General features: G+C 40.0%; 1 protein-coding gene across 14 annotated transcripts in view; it reads left to right on the forward strand.

Moving 5' to 3' along the window:
* The window catches only part of CDH19 (cadherin 19), a 115,421-nt gene that overhangs the window by 31,944 nt on the left and 63,896 nt on the right, over positions 1-19,581 (forward strand). For 3 of the 14 annotated variants that reach the window (XM_080578678.1, XM_080578688.1, XM_080578685.1), the window contains exon 2: positions 14,442-14,530. The exons of 4 other annotated variants lie outside the window; for them this stretch is intronic. The gene's annotated coding sequence lies outside the window, so the exon portion shown is untranslated. 7 more of the 14 variants (XM_080578684.1, XM_080578682.1, XM_080578677.1 and 4 more) reach the window with 5 other exon arrangements.

Genomic DNA, 19,581 nt, shown 5'->3' on the forward strand with positions numbered 1-19,581 from the left:
AACCTGAACAGGTCTCTGGATGTAATAGAATTGGGACATATCCATACTGTGTATGTAATATTGTTGCTCTTCCTAGTAACTACTCTTCTACTCAGAGCTGAATATCACTGAGTGCTTCTTACAAGATCACCTTAAAGTATCTGACAGAGCAACACGTCTTCTTCAGTTATTAGACTAAGCAAGTCTTACTTTTTTACTTGTATTTTGTGTGTGTAACAGGCCTATGTAAGTTTTATTTTTTCCTTACAGACAAGGAAAGACAATTGAATTAACAAGTACTGAACACAAAGTAAACACAGATGCATAATTCGTGTCTTCAAAATATACAGGGAACTCTAAACATCTGGTTTTCTTTTTACTTATAGCTACAATTCATGAATAGCAAGACTCCAAAGCTGAGATTTCAGCACTGTTTTTTTTTTTCTTTTTTTTTAATCTGTTTCTGACATAATTGAGTCACTGAGAAGAATATGCAAATCTTATACAAACATATTCCCTTTGAAAATCTCCAGCTTTTCAAACCCACAGATACAGGACAATTCACATGTAAAGCCATTGCACTGGAAGTGTTCTAGTATGGACACACAAAATTTCACAAGCTTTCTTATTACTGTTGAAAGAAGAATCCATTTTCTGGTATATTCCTTATTATACTTAAAATAATCAGATCAAATAGAATAATGATTTTTTTGTTATTTTGTTTATTTACTTATTTATGAATATCAGACACAATCATTTAAAGGACAAAAGAAAATCTAATTTTTCATTGAAATATTTAAGTTACATATTTTGGGGGATGAAGGAACTTACTATTTACTCTGTATGTTCAGTGCCTAATGCAATGAAACTGCTATTAGAGTTTCCTAGACATTACTGCACATAATATAAAAAAAACACATTAAAATTAATTTATTTCTTGAGCTGTGCCCCTAATTTTAAGAGAATTACATCAGGACTGCATATATTTTTCTATTAGTTTGAAGGATTTATGAAATAAAATCAAGTGGTAAAGAAGCAGCATTAAAGAGTGAGTTAGTTTGTGCCAATGCATTGGCCTTAGAAGCACAAAGGGTAGAAAGTCAAATATGACTGAAAATGAAATGTCATATCATTGACCTCTAGAGAATAAATATTACACTTTGTAATTGGAAATGTTAATTTTAATACTCATAAATTACATTTTAAACAATTTTACATTCCCTTATATATTGCTTATCTTAAGGGTGGTTGTAAAATTTTATGTTAAAAAATGTATTAAGCTATAATATGCAAATTTTGTGTTATATAACATTAAATACAGAAGATGGGGAAGACTTACTACCTTGTTTGATGTATATTAGGATATTATTTTGTACATTTTGTTTCCGGTTTTGTTGAAGATCACCTTTTTGAAATAGTCTGACACTTTACATACCCACTGTAGATGTTTAATAAGACAAACCGATAGAGAAATGTTTAATGTTTAAATGTTTTGTTTTGTTTTGTTTTGTTTTGTTTTGTTTTGTTTTTAAATAATAGAATCTTTGGGCAGTTAGGGACAAAATCATCTAACTTCCACTGGAAATATCATTAGCAGACTTAAAGCTGTATTTATTTATTGAATTTATTTATAAGAATGAATATTTGAATGTTGTTAATATTCCTACTGTGTAGGTTCAGGAAAGTTTTATGAACCAGGGGAAAATAACAATTTTTACTTCAATCAGTTGACATGATGCATTTTTTGAATTACATACTTTGGAAAACTTAGTTGTTTTTTTTTTTTTTGTAATCATCAGTTTAAACTTTACTAAATTAATAAAGTAAATATACTTTGTATACTTTATATACTAATATACTGTATTATACTGTATGGGGGGGGTGGAGGAGGGAAGGGGGCTGAACTGTATGAAGCTTGCAGTTGACAATGACATGGTTGAGAGCCTCTGGGTAAGTTTTAAAGGACAAGCAAATAAAGCAGATGTCATTGTGAGAGTCTACTATAGGCCACCAAGACAGGATGTTGACATTGATTAATTACTCTTTAAGAAATTAAGATATACCTCTAAATCATCCACCTTTGTCCTTATGGGTGACTTCAACTTGCCAGATGTTAACTGGGAATGTCACACATTTGACTTGCCAAGGCGATCGGCTCCGGGGCAGATGCGTTCTGCAGCGGATCAGGGGACCGGGACAGGCAGGGCTTTTTTTCCGACATCGAGGCCGCTCGAGGGAGCCGCCAGGACCCGGCAGCCCCCGTGAGGGAGGCTGATGAGGCGTAGGCGGAGCCAGCAGCGACCCCTCCCCGGCCATTCAAAAGCAGCCCCTGGGGAGCGCGGCGACCAGGAGCGCAGTGACGAGGGCGGGCAAACAGGGCGTGGCGCTTCAGAAGGGCGGGGCGCGGCAGTTTGCGTGGCAGTTCGTGCAGGCAGGGCGAGCAGGGAGGGCAGAGGGGGCAGAGTTTCCCCCCGCCCATAAGAACAACATCTTTAATGGCTGTCGACTGCTAGCTGGGCTGCGATGGTCTTCACCAGGCAGAGCACTCTCTCTAGAAAGTCTGTGGCCACCCAGACTGACCGCCTGCTCAACAATGCGGCAGTTCAGGTCTCTGGGTGCAGGGAGTGTCTGAGCCTGTTGCTGCCATCTGAGGGAGGCAGAGGCACCGTGTGTGTGAGGTGCGAGCAGGTGGATGACCTGGTCCGCCTGGTGGCAGAACTCAAAGAGGAGGTGGAGAGGTTGAGGGCTATTAGGGAGTGTGAGCGGGAGATAGACTGGTGGAGTGACTCCCTGCAAGGCCTGAAGGAGAGGTACTGGGGTGAGACACCCCAGATGGGTATGGACCCCCTGCCCTGTCGCTGTCGGGCAGAGGGAGGTGACCTAGAAGTTGAGGAGGGATGGAGACAGGTCCCTGCTCGACCTTTCAGGCAACGCCCCCCCCCTACTGGCCCCACCTTCCCGGGTGCCCTTACGTAACAGATTTGAGGCCCTGGAGCTTGAGAGACCGGTGGGTGAGGACGAGGTAGAAAGTCTACCCGGGAGGATGCCTAGGGCGGGGAAGCCGACTCCACGCCTCAAGACTGCCTCCACCAAGAAAGACAGAAGTGTGATCGTAGTAGGCGACTCCCTTCTCAGGGGAACAGAGGGCCCTATTTGTCGACCTGACCCTACCCGTAGGGAAGTCTGCTGCCTCCCTGGGGCCAGGGTCAGGGATGTTGCCAGAAAGCTTCCCAACCTGGTTCGCCCCTCTGACTACTACCCTCTTTTGATAGTCCAGGCTGGCAGTGATGATCTTGAAGAGAGAAGCCTGAAGGCTATCAAACGGGACTTTAGGGGACTGGGATGGTTAGTGGATGGAGCGGGAGTACAGGTGGTGTTTTCGTCCATCCCTGCAGTAGCAGGGAGGGGTACCGAGAGGACACGGAAAGCCCACCTGATTAACACATGGCTCAGAGGCTGGTGCCAACACAGAAATGTCGGGTTTTTTGACCATGGGCCGCTTTACTCGGCACCCGGCCTGGTGACCGCAGACGGGTCCCTATCTCTAAGGGGAAAACGGATCCTAGCCCAGGAGCTGGCAGGGCTCATTGAGAGGGCTTTAAACTAGGAAAGAAGGGGGATGGGGCTGAAATTAGGCTTGTTGGAGCTGTGCCGGGGGGAACAATGGCAAAGCCGGGGAAGAAGGCAATGGCCCGACTGAAGTGCATCTACACTAATGCACGCAGCATGGGTAACAAACAAGAGGAGCTGGAAGCCATCGTGCAGCGGGAAGGCTATGACTTGGTTGCCATCACGGAAACGTGGTGGGACCACTCGCATGGCTGGAGTGCTGCAATGTCTGGCTATAGGCTCTTCAGAAGGGACAGGCAGCACAGAAGGGGTGGCGGTGTGGCTCTTTATATTAGAGAGTGTTTAGATGTTGAGGAACTTGAGGCTGGGAATGATAAGATTGAGTCTCTTTGGGTTAGGATCAGAGGGGAGGCCAACAAGGCAAGCATCCTGGTGGGGGTCTGTTATAGACCACCGAACCAGGATGAGGAGACTGATGAGGAGTTCTACAGGCAGCTGGCAGAAGCCGTGAAATCATCAGCGCTCATTCTCGTGGGGGACTTCAACTTCCCAGACATATCCTGGAAGCACAACACAGCCCAGAGAAAGCAGTCTAGGTTTCTGGAGAGCGTGGAAGATAGCTTCCTGACGCAGCTGGTTAGAGAGCCTACCAGGGAAGTGCCCCACTAGACCTTCTGTTCACAAACAGTGACGGACTGGTGGGAGATGTGGTGGTCGAGAGCTGTCTTGGGCAGAGTGACCACGAAATGGTTCAGTTCTCTATTCTTGGCGAAGTCAGGAAGGGGACCAGTAAAACCGCTGTCTTGGACTTCCGGAGGGCTGACTTTGAGCTGTTCAGCACACTGGTTGGCAGAGTCCCTTGGGAGGAGGTTCTGAAGGGCAAAGGAGTCCAGGAAGGCTGGGCACTCTTCAAGAAGGAAATCTTAATGGCTCAGGAGCGGTCTGTCCCCACGTGCCCAAAGACGAGCTGACGCGGAACTAGACCGGCCTGGCTGAGCAGAGAGTTGTGGCTCGAGCTTAGGAGAAAAAGGAGGGTTTATAATCTTTGGAAAAGAGGGCGGGCTACTCAAGAGGACTATAAGGATGTTGCGAGGCTGTGCAGGGACAAAATTAGAAAGGCCAAAGCTCATCTGGAGCTCAATCTGGCTACTGCCGTTAAAGATAACAAAAAACGTTTTTACAAATACATCAACGCAAAAAGGAGGACTAAGGAGAATCTCCATCCTTTACTGGATGTGGGGGGAAACTTAGTTACAAAAGATAAGGAAAAGGCTGAGGTGCTCAATGCTTTCTTTGCCTCAGTCTTTAGCGGCAAGACCGGTTGTTCTCTGGATACCTGGTACCCTGAGCTGGTGGAAGGGGATGGGGAGCAGGATGGGATCCACCCGAGGGTACTGAGCGAACTGGCAGAGGAGCTGGCCAAGCCGCTTTCCATCATTTATCGGCAGTCCTGGATATCAGGGGAGGTCCCAGTCGACTGGCGGCTAGCAAACGTGACGCCCATCTACAAGAAGGGTCGGAGGGTAGACCTGGGGAACTATAGGCCTGATAGTTTGACCTCAGTGCCAGGGAAGCTCATGGAGCAGATTATCTTGAGTGTCATCACGCGGCACTTGCAGGGCAACCGGCGATCAGGCCCAGTCAGCGTGGGTTTATGAAAGGTAGGTCCTGCTTGACAAACCTGATCTCCTTCTGTGACCAAGTGACGCGCTTGGTGGATGAGGGGAAGGCTGTGGATGTGATCTACCTTGACTTCAGTAAGGCTTTTGACACCGTTTCCCACAACATTCTCCTCAAGAAACTGGCTGCTCGTGGCTTGGACTGGTGTACACTTTGTTGGGTTAAAAACTGGCTTGATAGCCGGGCCCAGAGAGTTGTGGTGAATGGAGCCAAATCCAGTTGGAGGCCGGTTACTAGTGGAGTCCCCCAGGGATCAGTGCTGGGGCCAGTCCTCTTTAATATCTATATCGATGACCTGGATGAGGGGATCGAGTGCACCCTCAGTAAGTTTGAAGATGACACCAAGTTAGGTGCGTGTGTCAATCTGCTCGAGGGAAGGAAGGCTCTGCAGGAGGATCTGGATAGGCTGGACCGATGAGCTGAGGCCAACTGCATGAAGTTCAACAAGGCCAAGTGCCGGGTCCTGCATCTGGGGCACAACAACCCCAAGCAGCGCTACAGGCTGGGAGAAGAGTGGTTGGAAAGCTTCCTGGCAGAGAAGGACCTGGGAATACTGGTTGATAGTCGGCTGAACACGAGCCAGCAGTGTGCTCAGGTGGCCAAGAAGGCCAACAGCATCCTCGCCTGTATAAGAAGCAGTGTGGCCAGCAGGTCTAAGGAGATGATTGTCCCCCTGTACTCGACTCTGGTGAGTCCGCACCTCGAGTACTGTGTTCAGTTTTGGGCCCCTCGCTACAAGAAGGACATGGAGGTGCTTGAGAGAGTCCAGAGAAGGGCAACGAAGCTGGTGAGGGGTCTGGAGAACAAGTCTTATGAGGAGCGGCTGAGGGAGCTGGGATTGTTCAGCCTGGAGAAGAGGAGGCTCAGGGGAGACCTCATCGCTCTCTATAGGTACCTGAAAGGAGGCTGTAGAGAGGTGGGGGTTGGTCTATTCTCCCACGTGCCTGGTGACAGGACGAGGGGGAATGGGCTAAAGTTGCGCCAGGGGAGGTTTAGGTTGGATGTTAGGAAGAACTTCTTTACTGAAAGGGTTGTTAGGCATTGGAATGGACTGCCCAGGGAGGTGGTTGAGTCGCCATCCCTGGAGGTCTTTAAAAGACGTTTAGATGTAGCCCTTAGTGATATGGTTTAGTGGAGGACTTGTTAGTGTTAGGACAGAGGTTGGACTAGATGATCTTGGAGGTCTCTTCCAACCTAGATGATTATGTGATTCTGTGATTCTGTGACATTTGATACAAACAGCTCCAGGAGATTCCTAAACCACTGTGACAATAACTTCTTGGAACAGGTACTAAGGGAGCTGACTACAAAAGATACCCTGCTAGATTTGCTGCTTGAAAACACAGAGGGTCTCATGGGTGAAGTGGTGATTGGTGGCAGTCTTCATCATAGTGACCATGAAGTAGTCAAATTCAAAATCTTTAGTGACAGGAGGAAAACTGCCAGCAAAACTTTGACCCTGGATATGGAGAGAGCTAACTTGAAGCTTCACAGGGAACTAGTTAGACAGGTCATCTCGGAAACTGCTTTTGAATGTGTAGGGGTCAATCATTGCTGGTCCCTTTTAAGTGACACCTTTTAAAAGCACCTGAACAGACAATTCCAAAATGTCAGAAGTCAAACAGGTGGGACAGAAGGTTGGCTTGGATGAGCAAGGATCTCCTTCTAGAGATTAGATGGAAAAAGAAAGTGTATGGCCACAGTAAGTGAGGTCAAGTGACTGGGGAGGACATAGGTGGACAGAGTAGCTGTTCAGCATTGTAAGGAGAAGATTTGTGCATCTAAAGGTCAATTAGAGTTGAAGCTGGACTGTACTGTGGGAGACAATAAAAAGGGCTTTTAAAAATATACAAACAGCAAAAGGAGGAGCACAGTAATTGGTCCACTATTTGAGAAGAATGATCACCTCACAAATAGGGATGGATATAAGCAGAGACATTTAAAGTCTTCTTCACCTCTGTGAAGCATTTAAAATAAGCATTTAAAATTTATCACTTGAAAATATCAAAAACTTCATGCCAGAAGACAAACATTAACTCATCTGATGAACAAAGAATTTTGAATTCTGAAACACTGTGGTACACATATACTTGTGCTACCAATTTGGTGCCTCCAATTTGCAGAGTAGGTTGCTTAGATTCCCCTGAATTTGCCACTTCCAAATCTTATTATGAACACGGGGAAACAAAAACACCTTATATACAAAATCAGTAACGTGTTACTCTGGTTGAAGTCTCAACAGTCTAATGAAATAATAACTACAGTTACAATCATTAGAGGTTGTAGTTTAAAATATATACTATTTGAATTAATAAGCTAAAATTTCCTAGTATGTTTCCATTTTCTTTGGTGAAGTGTACCCTCATAATAAAAAATTTCTTCCTTATGTCTAATCTATGTCTACCTTCTTTCACTTTGAAACCATTACCCCCTGTCCTATCAGGACCCTGCAAATTTTCTCTCTCCATCTGTCTTATTAGTTATTAAAGACTGCATTAAGGTCTACACGGATCCTTCTGTTCTCTAGGTTAAACAAACCCAGCTCTCTCAGTCTGCCTCCAGCTCTCTGTTCATTTTTGAGACCCTCCTCTGGACCCATTCTAACTGGTCTACGTTCTTCTTGTGCTGGGGGGCAAGAGCTGGGAGGCAGCACTGCAGTACTCCAAGTGAAATTCATAGAAATTCTTTACTATGAAATTCATAGACATTATTTACTCTGGAGAGTGGTGAGGCACTGGAATACATTGCCCAGAGAAGCTGTAGATGCCACTCCCCTGGAAGTGTTCAAGGCCAGGTTGGATGGGTCTTTGGGCAACCTGGTCTAGTGGAAGGTGTTCCTGTGCATGGCAGGGGGTCTGGAATTTGATGATCTTTAAGATCCCTTCCAATCCAAACCATTTTATGATTCAATGATTATATGAACTGGGGTCTCACAAAGGTGGACTAGAGGGGGAGAACAACCTCCCTTGACCTGTTGACCACACTTCTTTTTATGCAGCACAGAATATGATAGCTTTCTGGTCTGAAAGCATGTACTACTGGCTCATGTCCAATTTTTCATTCACCAGTATCTCCAAGTCCTCCTCCACATGGCTGCTCTCAAACCATTCATATCCTAGTCTGTACTGATGTCTGGGATTGCCCTGACCCAGGTACAGCACGTTGAACTTGAGGGGCCAAAGATAGACCCCTGAGAGACACCACTTGTCACTGATCTCCACGTGAATGTTGAACCATATCCTGGTTTCAGCTAGGGTAGAGTTAATTTTCCTCCTAGTAGCTGGTAGCGTGCTATGCTTTGGATTTAGGATGAGAAGAATGTTGATAACACACTGATGTTTTAATTGTTGCAGATCGGTGCTTACACTAAGCCAAGGACTTTTCAGCTTCTCACACTGTCCTGCAAGAGGGCAGGCTGGGGGTGCATCAGGAGCTGGGAGGGGATGGACCTGGGACAGTTGACCCAAACTGGCCAAAGGGGTATTCCATACCATCTGACGTCATGCTGAACAATTAATATGGGGGGGCTGGCTTGGGTAGAGGGACCAGCTGCTCGGGGATAGGCTCGGCATTGGACGGTGGGTGGTGAGCAATTACATTGTGCATCACATGTTTTCTACATGCTGTTATTAGTAGTACTATTATCATTATTATTATTGTTTTCCTTTCTTTTCTGTCCTAATAAACTGTCTTTATCTCAACCCACAGCCTTCATTTTTTTTTTTCTGATTCTTTCCCCCATCCCAGAGAGGGAGAGGGGAGGGTGAGCAAATGGCTGTGTGGTGCTTAGCTACTGGCCAGGTTAAACCACAAGCCATTGACCACAACACTCAGTATGTGGCCAGATTGCCAATCCACTGAAAATCAATCCTTCAGTTCCATCCTTCAAATCAATCTATCTCTAGTTTAGAGACAAGGATGTTGTGTGGGACATTATTTTCCTTCGGTGAAGCCATGTTGGCTATCTTGAATCACCTCCTCATCTTCCATATAACTTAACATAGCTTCAAGGAGGATCTGTTCCATGATCTTCCCAGGGACAGAGGTGATGCTCACAGGTCTGTAGTTCCCTGGTCCCCCTTTCTATACTTTTTAAAAAATGGGAGCGATGTTTTCCTTTCTCCAATCCCTGGGGACCATGTCTGACTGTCAGGACTCCTCAAATATGATGGAGAGAGGCTTGAAAACCACATCAGCCACATCCTTTAGGACCCCGGGAAGCCTGTCATCAGGCCACATAGACTTGTACCCCTTCAGTTTCATCATGTATTCTCAAAACTGCTCTTGCTTGTAGTGAGAGGGACTATGTTTCCCCAACCCCTTCCTTGAAGTTCAGAGATTTGACAGACTTGAGAGTTGTGGAAGAGCGACTGAAAGTGAAGACTGAGACAAAAAATGGTTTAGTACCTCAGCCTACTCCACATCTGTTGTCCTCAGTTCTTCCATCTTGCTTATCAGAGTGGGTGCACTCTCCTTAGTCTTCCTTTTCTTGCTAATGCACATGTAGAAACCTTTCTTGTTATTCTTTGCATCCCTTTCCAAGTTCACCTCTGACTGTTCTTGGCTTTCTTGATCTCATCCCTGCACATCCAGGTGGCACCCTTATACTCTTCCCAGGCCACTGGCAAAATCATCTAATATCATCTGATAAGTCCCAAGGCATGTCTGGTTATCTCAACAAAAAACTTACAGCTTATTACAAGCAATGACGTCACTCTACTGTGCTTATTTGCTTTCAAAAGATGGTCCTGAAAGATGCTTTAAGTTAATTTATACGATCACAGACTGAGTCTTTAATTTTTCCAAAGTCAAGCCAACAGGTCATTGACAATAAACCACTGATTAATTGATTGTCTTGATAGACTCCAGCACAGTGTTTTCTTTTTTTTTTTTAATGAATATAGAGCCATGCAGGGGACTATACTGAGATTACTGTCTTCAGATCCTGCCTGAAGCATATTTTTAAGGCAGAATTTAGCGTATCATATGCCATTACATTTTGTTTTCTGTAACATAGTTTAAACTAATGAGCTGTAAATCTTGAAATTGCTACTTTCTCCACAACAAATACAGTCAATACTGATGGTATCAAAGATCTAAATCAATATTCTTCTTCATACTAGTTTCAGTGATCTTTCATACTCCAGCCATGTAAACTTTATCACTATAAAGTGCTATAAGGTTTTCCCTGAGCCTCCTCTTTTCCAGGCTGAACAACCCCAGCTCCCTCAGCCGCTCCTCGTAAGACTTGTTCTCCAGACCCCTCACCATCTTCATTGCCCTTCTCTGGACTCATAAAGAAATATAATTACCAGTATTCCAAAGCCTATTATTTTATTGCAAAGTGGATCAATCCTACCAGAGTGCATATAATCACACAAAGTTAGATGTGTACCTAAGCTTATAAGCCCTGCCTTTTTGTTATTTTTGATGCATTGATACCAGTGAATGAAGCTACATATATTACATTTCTACATCTCACTTTATAGACTTACTATCTCAGGTTTCCACTAGTTCACTAAATAGTGCACTGATTTATGGTGTAAACATTCACATTGGTTTCAAACCTACATTTGGACAAGCATGGCATTCCTATTGAAGAGAAAGGTTTAACTTTCACAGCTTGTAAAATATTCATATATAAGCAAACAAAACAGAGTGAGAAGTTTTGTCTAATATTATTTCCCTTTATATATATATATATTTAATATTTATATCTATATTTATATATATAAATTATATATTTGGGAGCCACAATTTAAACATTATTTCTATGTTATACTGGTATTAAAAGAACGGTAACACCAGTAAATTATAGCACTGTGCTAATGAAGGCTATGCTTGACTCTTTATCTTAAGTGAAAAATATTTCTTTTTGTGAAATAAAAAATTAAACATTTAATTAGTCTAATAACAATAATAATATGAATACTACTTTGAAGTTCTCTAAGCAACAGTCGGATTTGAGACTGGGCCTGTGATAAATGCTACTGGTGATCTTGAAAACATTGGGCAACTGGAGTAAATAACATTATATTTCTTTTTCATTTTGGGAAGCAAGGTATTTAGTTCAGGTCAAAAAGAGAAAAAGCTTCAGCATTTTGTACTGAACAGAATTCAAGTATTGTTTTGCATCCTTGCTGGATTTAGCTTCCTGAAATCCTAAACTCTTTCCAAAGAGCATAGTCATCAAATGGCAATGATCATTCTTTCTCTTATCTGTCTCCTTCCCTGTGCAAAACCTCACAGCCCTGTAGTTTGTATGGGAGGTGCAATTGCTCCTGAAGACAGTGGCCTGACTGCTGTGTGTGCTGTTCATCTGGCTGCGGGTAAGCTGGCCAGCACCCATGTCAGGACTGACCTTGCTCCTGGGCTTCCCATGTCTTTCTCTGACTGGGACTCTGCCATGCTGCTCCAGCATTGCTCTCCTCTTCTCCTGATTGCCAGAAAAGCTGGTCTTCTGCCTGGCTAGTGTCCAAGATGAGCCAGTCACAGTTTCTCCATCTGGTTTATTCTTGGAAAGACAAATTAGCTGTTCTTAATTTATAACAGCAAGTTTTTCCCTATCCTCTATCTCCAGCCTACTTATTGCATCTACAGCATATTTAATTTTGGCTAGATTTCTGCATAATGTAGAGTCTGGCTGTTTCCTTCTATTTGTTGTTGTTGTTCCTTTCTTTTCTCTCCTCCTGTAGCTGGCAGAAAGTTTCCAAAAAACAGTAATTTTTGCTCAGAAGATAACTTCTCCATCTTTATGTAGCTTTTCTGTGTACTTTCCATTCCCTTCTAAAAACAACCTTCCCCACCAAAAGAAAGGAACAGCCTAACCTTTATTTTTTACTGTATTTTCATTATTCTTTTGATAAACCATTACCGACTGCACAAACGTATTCTCTCTCCACTGCAAAAAGCCCTCTAAAAAAACATATTCATAAAAATTAATTTCACATGAACATCTGATATCCTCAGTGCCAAACGGTAAAACACATAAGTAGCTGATGATTTCAAGAGACTCTGTGGATACTTTTATTTTATTATAATATACTTCAGTGTAAGTAGGTTGATTTTTCTCCTTAGATTTTATCATGCAGGGACTTGTTTGTTGGTGAACTGTGCCTCTGCCTCTTAGAGGTCAACACATTTCTATGCTGTCACTCATGTAACATTCATGTCAGGGTCTTCAGCTGGTCTAATTGGTGTAGATTACACAGCAGTCCCTGAAGCTTACATCTGCCCATACTGCTCACAGATAAAACAGGAGCATTTTACAAACAGCAGTTACTCAGTACTATCTGATCTGTCTTTGCCTTTTAAAGGTATGTTGAACTTATGTTATACTAGCTATAAAACTGGAGATGTTAACTTTTTAACACTTATGATAGAATTTTTTTTTTAAAATAAACAAACCAAACAACAACAACCACCACCACATAGAATTTGAAATTGTTTATGAACACAGTCCACAACTCAGGATTCTGATGTTTAGCCCATATAAACTGATCTGCCATTTGCTTTAGGGTTTTCATTGATTTTAGTGCAATGTCAAGCTGGCTTTTAGACAGAACATGCTGTTAATATTTACATTTGTACACAGATATTAAATAGGAGGCTGTCAGTGTGTATATTAGTGAGAAATACAGCAAAACACATCACACTGTAAACCTGAGTTCAGATACACTACAGAAAGCATAGTGAATTGTTTCAGCTAAGAAATTCATTTGACCCCTTTTCTTTTGACTTTTGGAGATGAGAGTGTGAAATGCTCTAAACTTTTTTTTTTTTTCCTTTTCTATTATTCAGCAAAACCAGAAATCCTTTCAATTTGTGATTGGTATGAATAAGTTGTAAATAACCATATTCCCTCTAGGTGAAAAACAAAAGAAACAATCTAGGATTATGTTATTATTAAAACAGATGAGGTTAGATTATTGTGATTATTATCCCCAGAATACAACTGTAAAGCTTGATTTAACTCCTCTTATGTGAAAGGTTTACCTCTGAATCTCAATGCAAAACACAAGTTGCAAAAAATAAAGCTTTTTTTTTTTTTTTTTCTTTTCCAACTCCCCACCTTCTGCACCCCAAATTAGAATAACAAATAAAAAGAGAGGGGAATTTCTAACCCACCCTACCCTGCCCCCTAAAAGACATATCAAACAAAGCAAAGTTATTTTAATTTTCATTTTTGCTGAGTGAAAGACCTTTTCTCAGGACCATCTTTTCATTCTATTCATTCTAGAAAAACAGAGAGCTTCAAAAAAAAAAAAAAAAGCCTTATGTTTTTCCCCTGTCCCATACCTAGACACTCAAAAAAATGTAGAGTTGAAGGGTGGTCCACAGAGCTTAGAGTGAAGGCACCTCATCCTGTACAATCTTAGTGCACATGGACAGAAAGAAAGTATTTTGTCCTTTTGCTTTCTTCATCAGCAGCTCTGCTAGGCAGCAATGACAAAAGCTGGATTTTTTCCTCACCAAGCAGATCATCTCAAAGGCTTTACTCTTTTCACAATTGTCTTTCAATCTATTGGCTTCGAACCTATGATTTATGCTTAGCTGGTCGGACATAGGATGAAGCATTGACATTTTCAAATTCTTCAGACAGGAGTTCTTCATTTTATTTTATGTCATTTTGTTTAATTTCATTCATTTTTTGAATGAAAATGTCACAGGGATTAATTAAAAAAACACTGACATTTCTGAAAATGGAATATTTAATTTAGTTTTGTTGAACTAATCCAACAGGGTTATTTTTTGGCCATGGAAATGTGTGTATAAATGTCTTTTCCAAATTAGGTTGACCTGGACAGTTCTTATACTAATCTCTATACCCATTCTTATCCTGAGAGATTATAATGGAGCAGAACACTAGGCCAATCAGTCATAGCTATAGATTTGGTCTTCATATTAATTTTCTTAATGGATTTGTGGTTAACATTTCTAATATATCTTCTCCCTTCATGCTTTATATTTTTATACAAGTGAATGGGTACAAAAACATTTACCTACCTACCTGCCACAGAGATAGAATAACCTTTTAACCTTTATAGCAGATTGCTCTTATATGTGAAAAGATCTATGAGGTTTACACAGCTAACCATGTGGGAAGAAATATATATCTTGTTATTCTTCAACATATTTTATTATTCACAACTGAATTCTGACCTGCAGTCTATAAGACCCGTATCTAATAGTGGGTGTTATCATCTCTGTAGGAGATGCGTGGGAGTACCTGAACCACCTACTTAAAGAAATTAGCTGAATTCAGGATCTTAGGATCTGACAATCAGTCAGAGGCCTTCAGGTAACACAGAGCTGAGACCATATCTCTATTTTTGTTTAAGATGAAACAATATATATAAAAACTGTGTAGAATAATAAGGGAGTTCCATTCCTACAGGGGATCACCTTGGAGATTTTCCTGCTCTGAGTTTGCTCTTATTGGTTCTATCATGGGATGGGAATATAAACAGGAAAGAATAATTAATTGTTTGCATGTTATTTTCCATACAACCTGCATTTTATCACAACAATAGAAGGGAAGGGAAGGGAAGGGAAGGGAAGGGAAGGGAAGGGAAGGGAAGGGAAGGGAAGGGAAGGGAAGGGAAGGGAAGGGAAGGGAAGGGAAGGGAAGGGAAGGGAAGGGAAGGGAAGGGAAGGGAAGGGAAGGGAAGGGAAGGGAAGGGAAGGGAAGGGAAGGGAAGGGAAGGGAAGGGAAGGGAAGGGAAGGGAAGGGAAGGGAAGGGAAGGGGAGTAAAGCTTCATAAGCTTTATGCTAACTAATTTCATTGAAATTTTTCCAGAATTTGAAGCTTTTTAAACTCCTTTCTTTTAAAAAGAAAAAAAAAAAAAGCTTTCTTTTATTTGTAGATAAAATCATGGCTTCTTATTCATTTACAAACTAATATACATACAATTTATTCATTAGTTTTTCACTTTTTAAAGACAAATATCTTCAAAGAAAAAATATATTTTTTTTCTTTAGGTGTAAAGACTATCTATTTTCTTCTCTGTGTTTTATAAGAGAAATTCCCTCTCAGCTGGATAGAACTGAAATCCCATTACAGAATTGCCTTTAAAGTCCTGCCTTGGGTAAATTTCTCATATGGATACAGTAGAAGATTAATTAAACAACAAAAAATAAATAATAAAAATAAATAATAATAAAAATATGTTCCTTTGTTATTTTCGTTCCTCTTTTTTTTTTTAAAAAAAAATTCTCCCCAGGTTTTATTTGTCCTCCCTTTTGGCTTTCCAAGATTTTTCAGGAAAACATTTTGCCCTTTCCAGAGTATTTGTCTGTATTTTGAATTCTCCTCATAATGGAAAATAAGGAAGGAAAGAACTGTTTACCTATGGTATTGAATGAACTCAAGATGGTGAAATCTTCGAGATGAGTCCAATTACGCAGGTTTCAAAAGGCAGGTTTCTACAATCTCATTCATCTTCTTGAATGAAAATTGACCCCTTTTTAATCCTTTCATTTTTATTACTTTATTTTTCTTTTCTTTCTTTCTTTTTTTTTTTTTTTTTAAACAATTTTACTTATTATTTTAAAAATAAGCTATGTTCCCAGGATTCCCCTTCTCTAATTTTAATTTTGTTTCAGTGAAAACAGAATAAATTTTCCTTAAACTTTCCTTAAACATTTCATTTTAATGGCAATTTTATTATAATATCTTTGCTCTCAATCACCTAATTTAAACTACAGTTTTTGGATAGATAAAAATCCTCTTTTTAATGACATTAGAGATAATGAAAAAAAAAAAAGTAATCCAAATAATTTAACTGGAATTCGGAATTTTCTCTCCAATATTCATATGATGATGATTTATTTATTTATTTATTTTCATAAATTAAAGTACACTCAACTTTTCCAAACCTCCATCAGTTTTGCTCAGGTGATATGTAAAGCTCATCACATATTCCACCACAACTGGGTTGCCCATTCATGTTGATTGCACTGCTAATTCTGCTGTCAGCAAGCAATGGATGTCCCCTGTGGAGTGAGATGTTGTTAAGCTTTTAACACACCTTGGAGGGAAGCTGTGACAACAGCTAAGGTGACAGTGGCTGCTGAAAGCTACCATATTGCTGAGATCCCTCTCTGCAGGAAGTGCCATGGTCTGTGAGACAAGGAAAGAGCTAATATGGTAATTGTTTTTGTCAATATGTGACAGTCAAAATTATTTCCTTTCCATGCTAATATCAAAAAAGCTGGCCTGTAGTTAACAGATGCCTAGACAAAGAGAAGTGGAGACTGTTTATCACGTGAGATTGCTACATTGTGTGTGTGTATGTGTTTTCTTCTCAGATGAGAAGTTTTTCCTCATAGTTTGGGGAATTTGACTTCTTATGTGACTTCCTTTTTAAGGTGCAGGCTACACAACCTATTTCTTTTTCCCTTACTGCTGTGCTCTATGGATACCCCATCAAAGTCCCCCATATGCTGGACAATTTGCCTCATCATCTCTTCAGCAAATGCTTCCAAGAAGCTTCTGTTTTGCTTTCCTTCCTACTGCTCATTTCTATTCCTTTCAGATGGCACATCTTGCTTACATTACATCCTGTGACAGGAGTCAGCATTCTCAGTAAATGAGCACATCTCGTTTACCATTAACAATGTTTTTACTCATTCTTTCATCTATTTCTAGTTAATTTTGTCCTGGAGAATGAAACCTCTTCTGCATTCCTAGAAAGTCAGTGACAAGTAACTCAGTAAAAAAAAAAAAAAAAAAAGTCATAAATGGCAATATATTAATGAATTCCAATTATGCTTCTTCAGTTCCCACAAATCTAAATATAGAGTTCTCCTTCACATTTTCCATCCTCTGCCCCAGAAGCTATACCTTACCCTGTACAGAGTTGGTGACAGACTGTGAAATGAAAATAAAATTCAACAATTCAACTATTTTTACTATACTGCATCTGTCCCCAAACATTCCTATTAAAAAAAAAAAATGCAGACATGAAAAAATGATTTTAGATTCTGTCAATTTTCTTTTCACTCTAATCCAACATTAAATTTTAGAAACAGAAATCAAGGTGTTGCCTAGAATAGGTAAAAAAAAAAAAAAATCCCGAGTTAAGAGCACAAGAAAGAAATATGAATCTTTGTCAGATTGTTTTGATAATTATTTTTTGATATTTAATTTCATAAATAATGAAATAACTATTACTAAGAACAGGGTTTTCAAGGAACCTAATGCTGTGTAACATTATTTATCATGTTTGATCTAATTTGAGAAAAATAAAAGTAGCTATCTACATATTTGTTAAAGCCAGAAATGTTTGCAGATTAGTCTGCAAGTTCATAAATTGCAGACTAATTTCTGGTCTGATACAGGAGCTATATTAATTTGATGGAAGTATTTAGCAGGAGGTCATCCTCAAAAGACTGAGAAATAACTGGCAAATTTCACAAAAAGTCCAGCTACTCAATTGTGTATACACAATTGTACACAGTACTTTTCTATAGTTTGTAACTCTTGCCAATTGTGTCAGGATGGACATAACGGAAGGATGGTTTTCCTGTGTTACTTCAAACCCATTCATTTCAAGTTTTAAGGCCTGTGATATAACAGTGGAGTTTTGTTTGTTTTTGTTGTTGTTTATTTCTAACCCAAATGTTTTCTCCTGACAATTTAGACATAAATACAGCAAGCAGTGATTCTGTGCTAGCTGAGGTGCCCCAGCTTACATATCCATCATCTGGTACCATTCCCTTTGAAGACTATGTTCTGCTTTGCTTCTCTTCTATCTCCTGGCAATGTTGCCTAGTGGTGTTTTCTCATAATATTATATATGCTGAAGAATCACATTTCCTCATCGACTGTATTTTGTGTTCTGGCCAGGAGATTCCTGAATGTCTGAGCAAGACCTGCAGAGCTGGTCTGAATTTATTTTCCTTGCTTTTCAGAAAAATTATGTTTAAAATGTGATAAAAATATGTATGAGAGTTTCTCAATTTCCCCGTAGGAATAGATTCTAAAACTTTGCAGTCTGGGTGAAGTAGCAGAAAAAAGGAGAGGCCAATTTTCTGAGGAAGTCAACATTTTCTGATTCAAGCAGGAAACTTCAAGACAAATAAAATTGTCAACTGAAGGAGCATTTATTCCTGAAGCTACTAATTTCGTAATGGAAAAATCTAAAAATGTTTTAAAAGGTTTTCTTGTGTATTTTGTCTTTTTTGTTGTTGTTGTTTGTTTATTTGTTTTTATTATTACTATTATTTTTTTTCTTTAACATTAGTAGGATATATTGTCTGGCAAAATGTATTTTTTTTTTCCTTTTCAGACTTCTCAGAAAGCTTCTTAGTGTATAGCTAATACTTGTGTAGCATTAATACCTAAATTATCTTACCAGAATTTTGTCTTCCATAGTCACTACAGAAGTGCTACTGTAATCCACAGTTCTGGTTTATTCCGAAAATATCCTCAGTTTCTTTTTGAGAACACAAGAAATTTATAAACTGTATATGAATTATTGTTCAAAATTTCATAAAATGACTTAAAATAAAACTTAATTATTATGAAATAATTATAATCCAGTTACATGAATTTGAACTTTGTGGGTTTTTTTCTTTTTTTTTATGATGATTATATTATTTTAATTATAATTTTCAGCTGGTTAAAAAAATACTGTAGCTATTAGAATAAAAATTGTACACAACTGTGAGAAAAATAAAAGGATTTATTTCATAACTCTCTCAAAATAAATAACAAAGGACATAAAACTATATTGTTGGCATTTTTTCCCCCCTCAATATTAAGATTTTGTGATTCTTGAAATTAAATTATTTAAGGGGAAAAAAAGTCTGAAGGGCAAAAAATGGACTTCAGAAACTCTCTTTTACTAACTTTTTTGACTACTCTAAATTGATCACTTGTTTTCTTGACTAATCTCTAAACAGAGGGCATATCCCATTCACTTGCAAAATACTCTCACACAAAATGAATTACCTTCCCACCACCTTGGTTACTTGCCAGGGAGTACTTTATTTTTCCACTAGGAAAAAGAAAATCAGCTTGTATTTTGCTTGCTAAAGCCTTCTGCATTTTAATTCTGAACTCTGAATGAACATCAGAGAGGCCTTATGATGTTTTGCACAAAAGTGCCTGTGTTCATAGTTTTACTCAAGGCACCCAAAATAGCACGCAGTAAGCACTGTCATACTGTGAGTTTTCAAAACTAAAAGCAGGAGTGACTTATACTGGCAGGAAGCTCTAACTCTTAAAGCTTTCCAAGGATCTGTGAAGTAAAAAAGAACTGCTAACTTCTCCTCATTGGATGTTTAATTTGACTTTAACAATACTCATTTCTTCAAACCTAGAAGGCCCTGAAGTTACACGGGTA

This window comes from Anser brachyrhynchus (assembly GCF_964034855.1).
Source record: "Anser brachyrhynchus genome assembly, chromosome: 2".
Taxonomy (NCBI): domain Eukaryota; kingdom Metazoa; phylum Chordata; class Aves; order Anseriformes; family Anatidae; genus Anser; species Anser brachyrhynchus.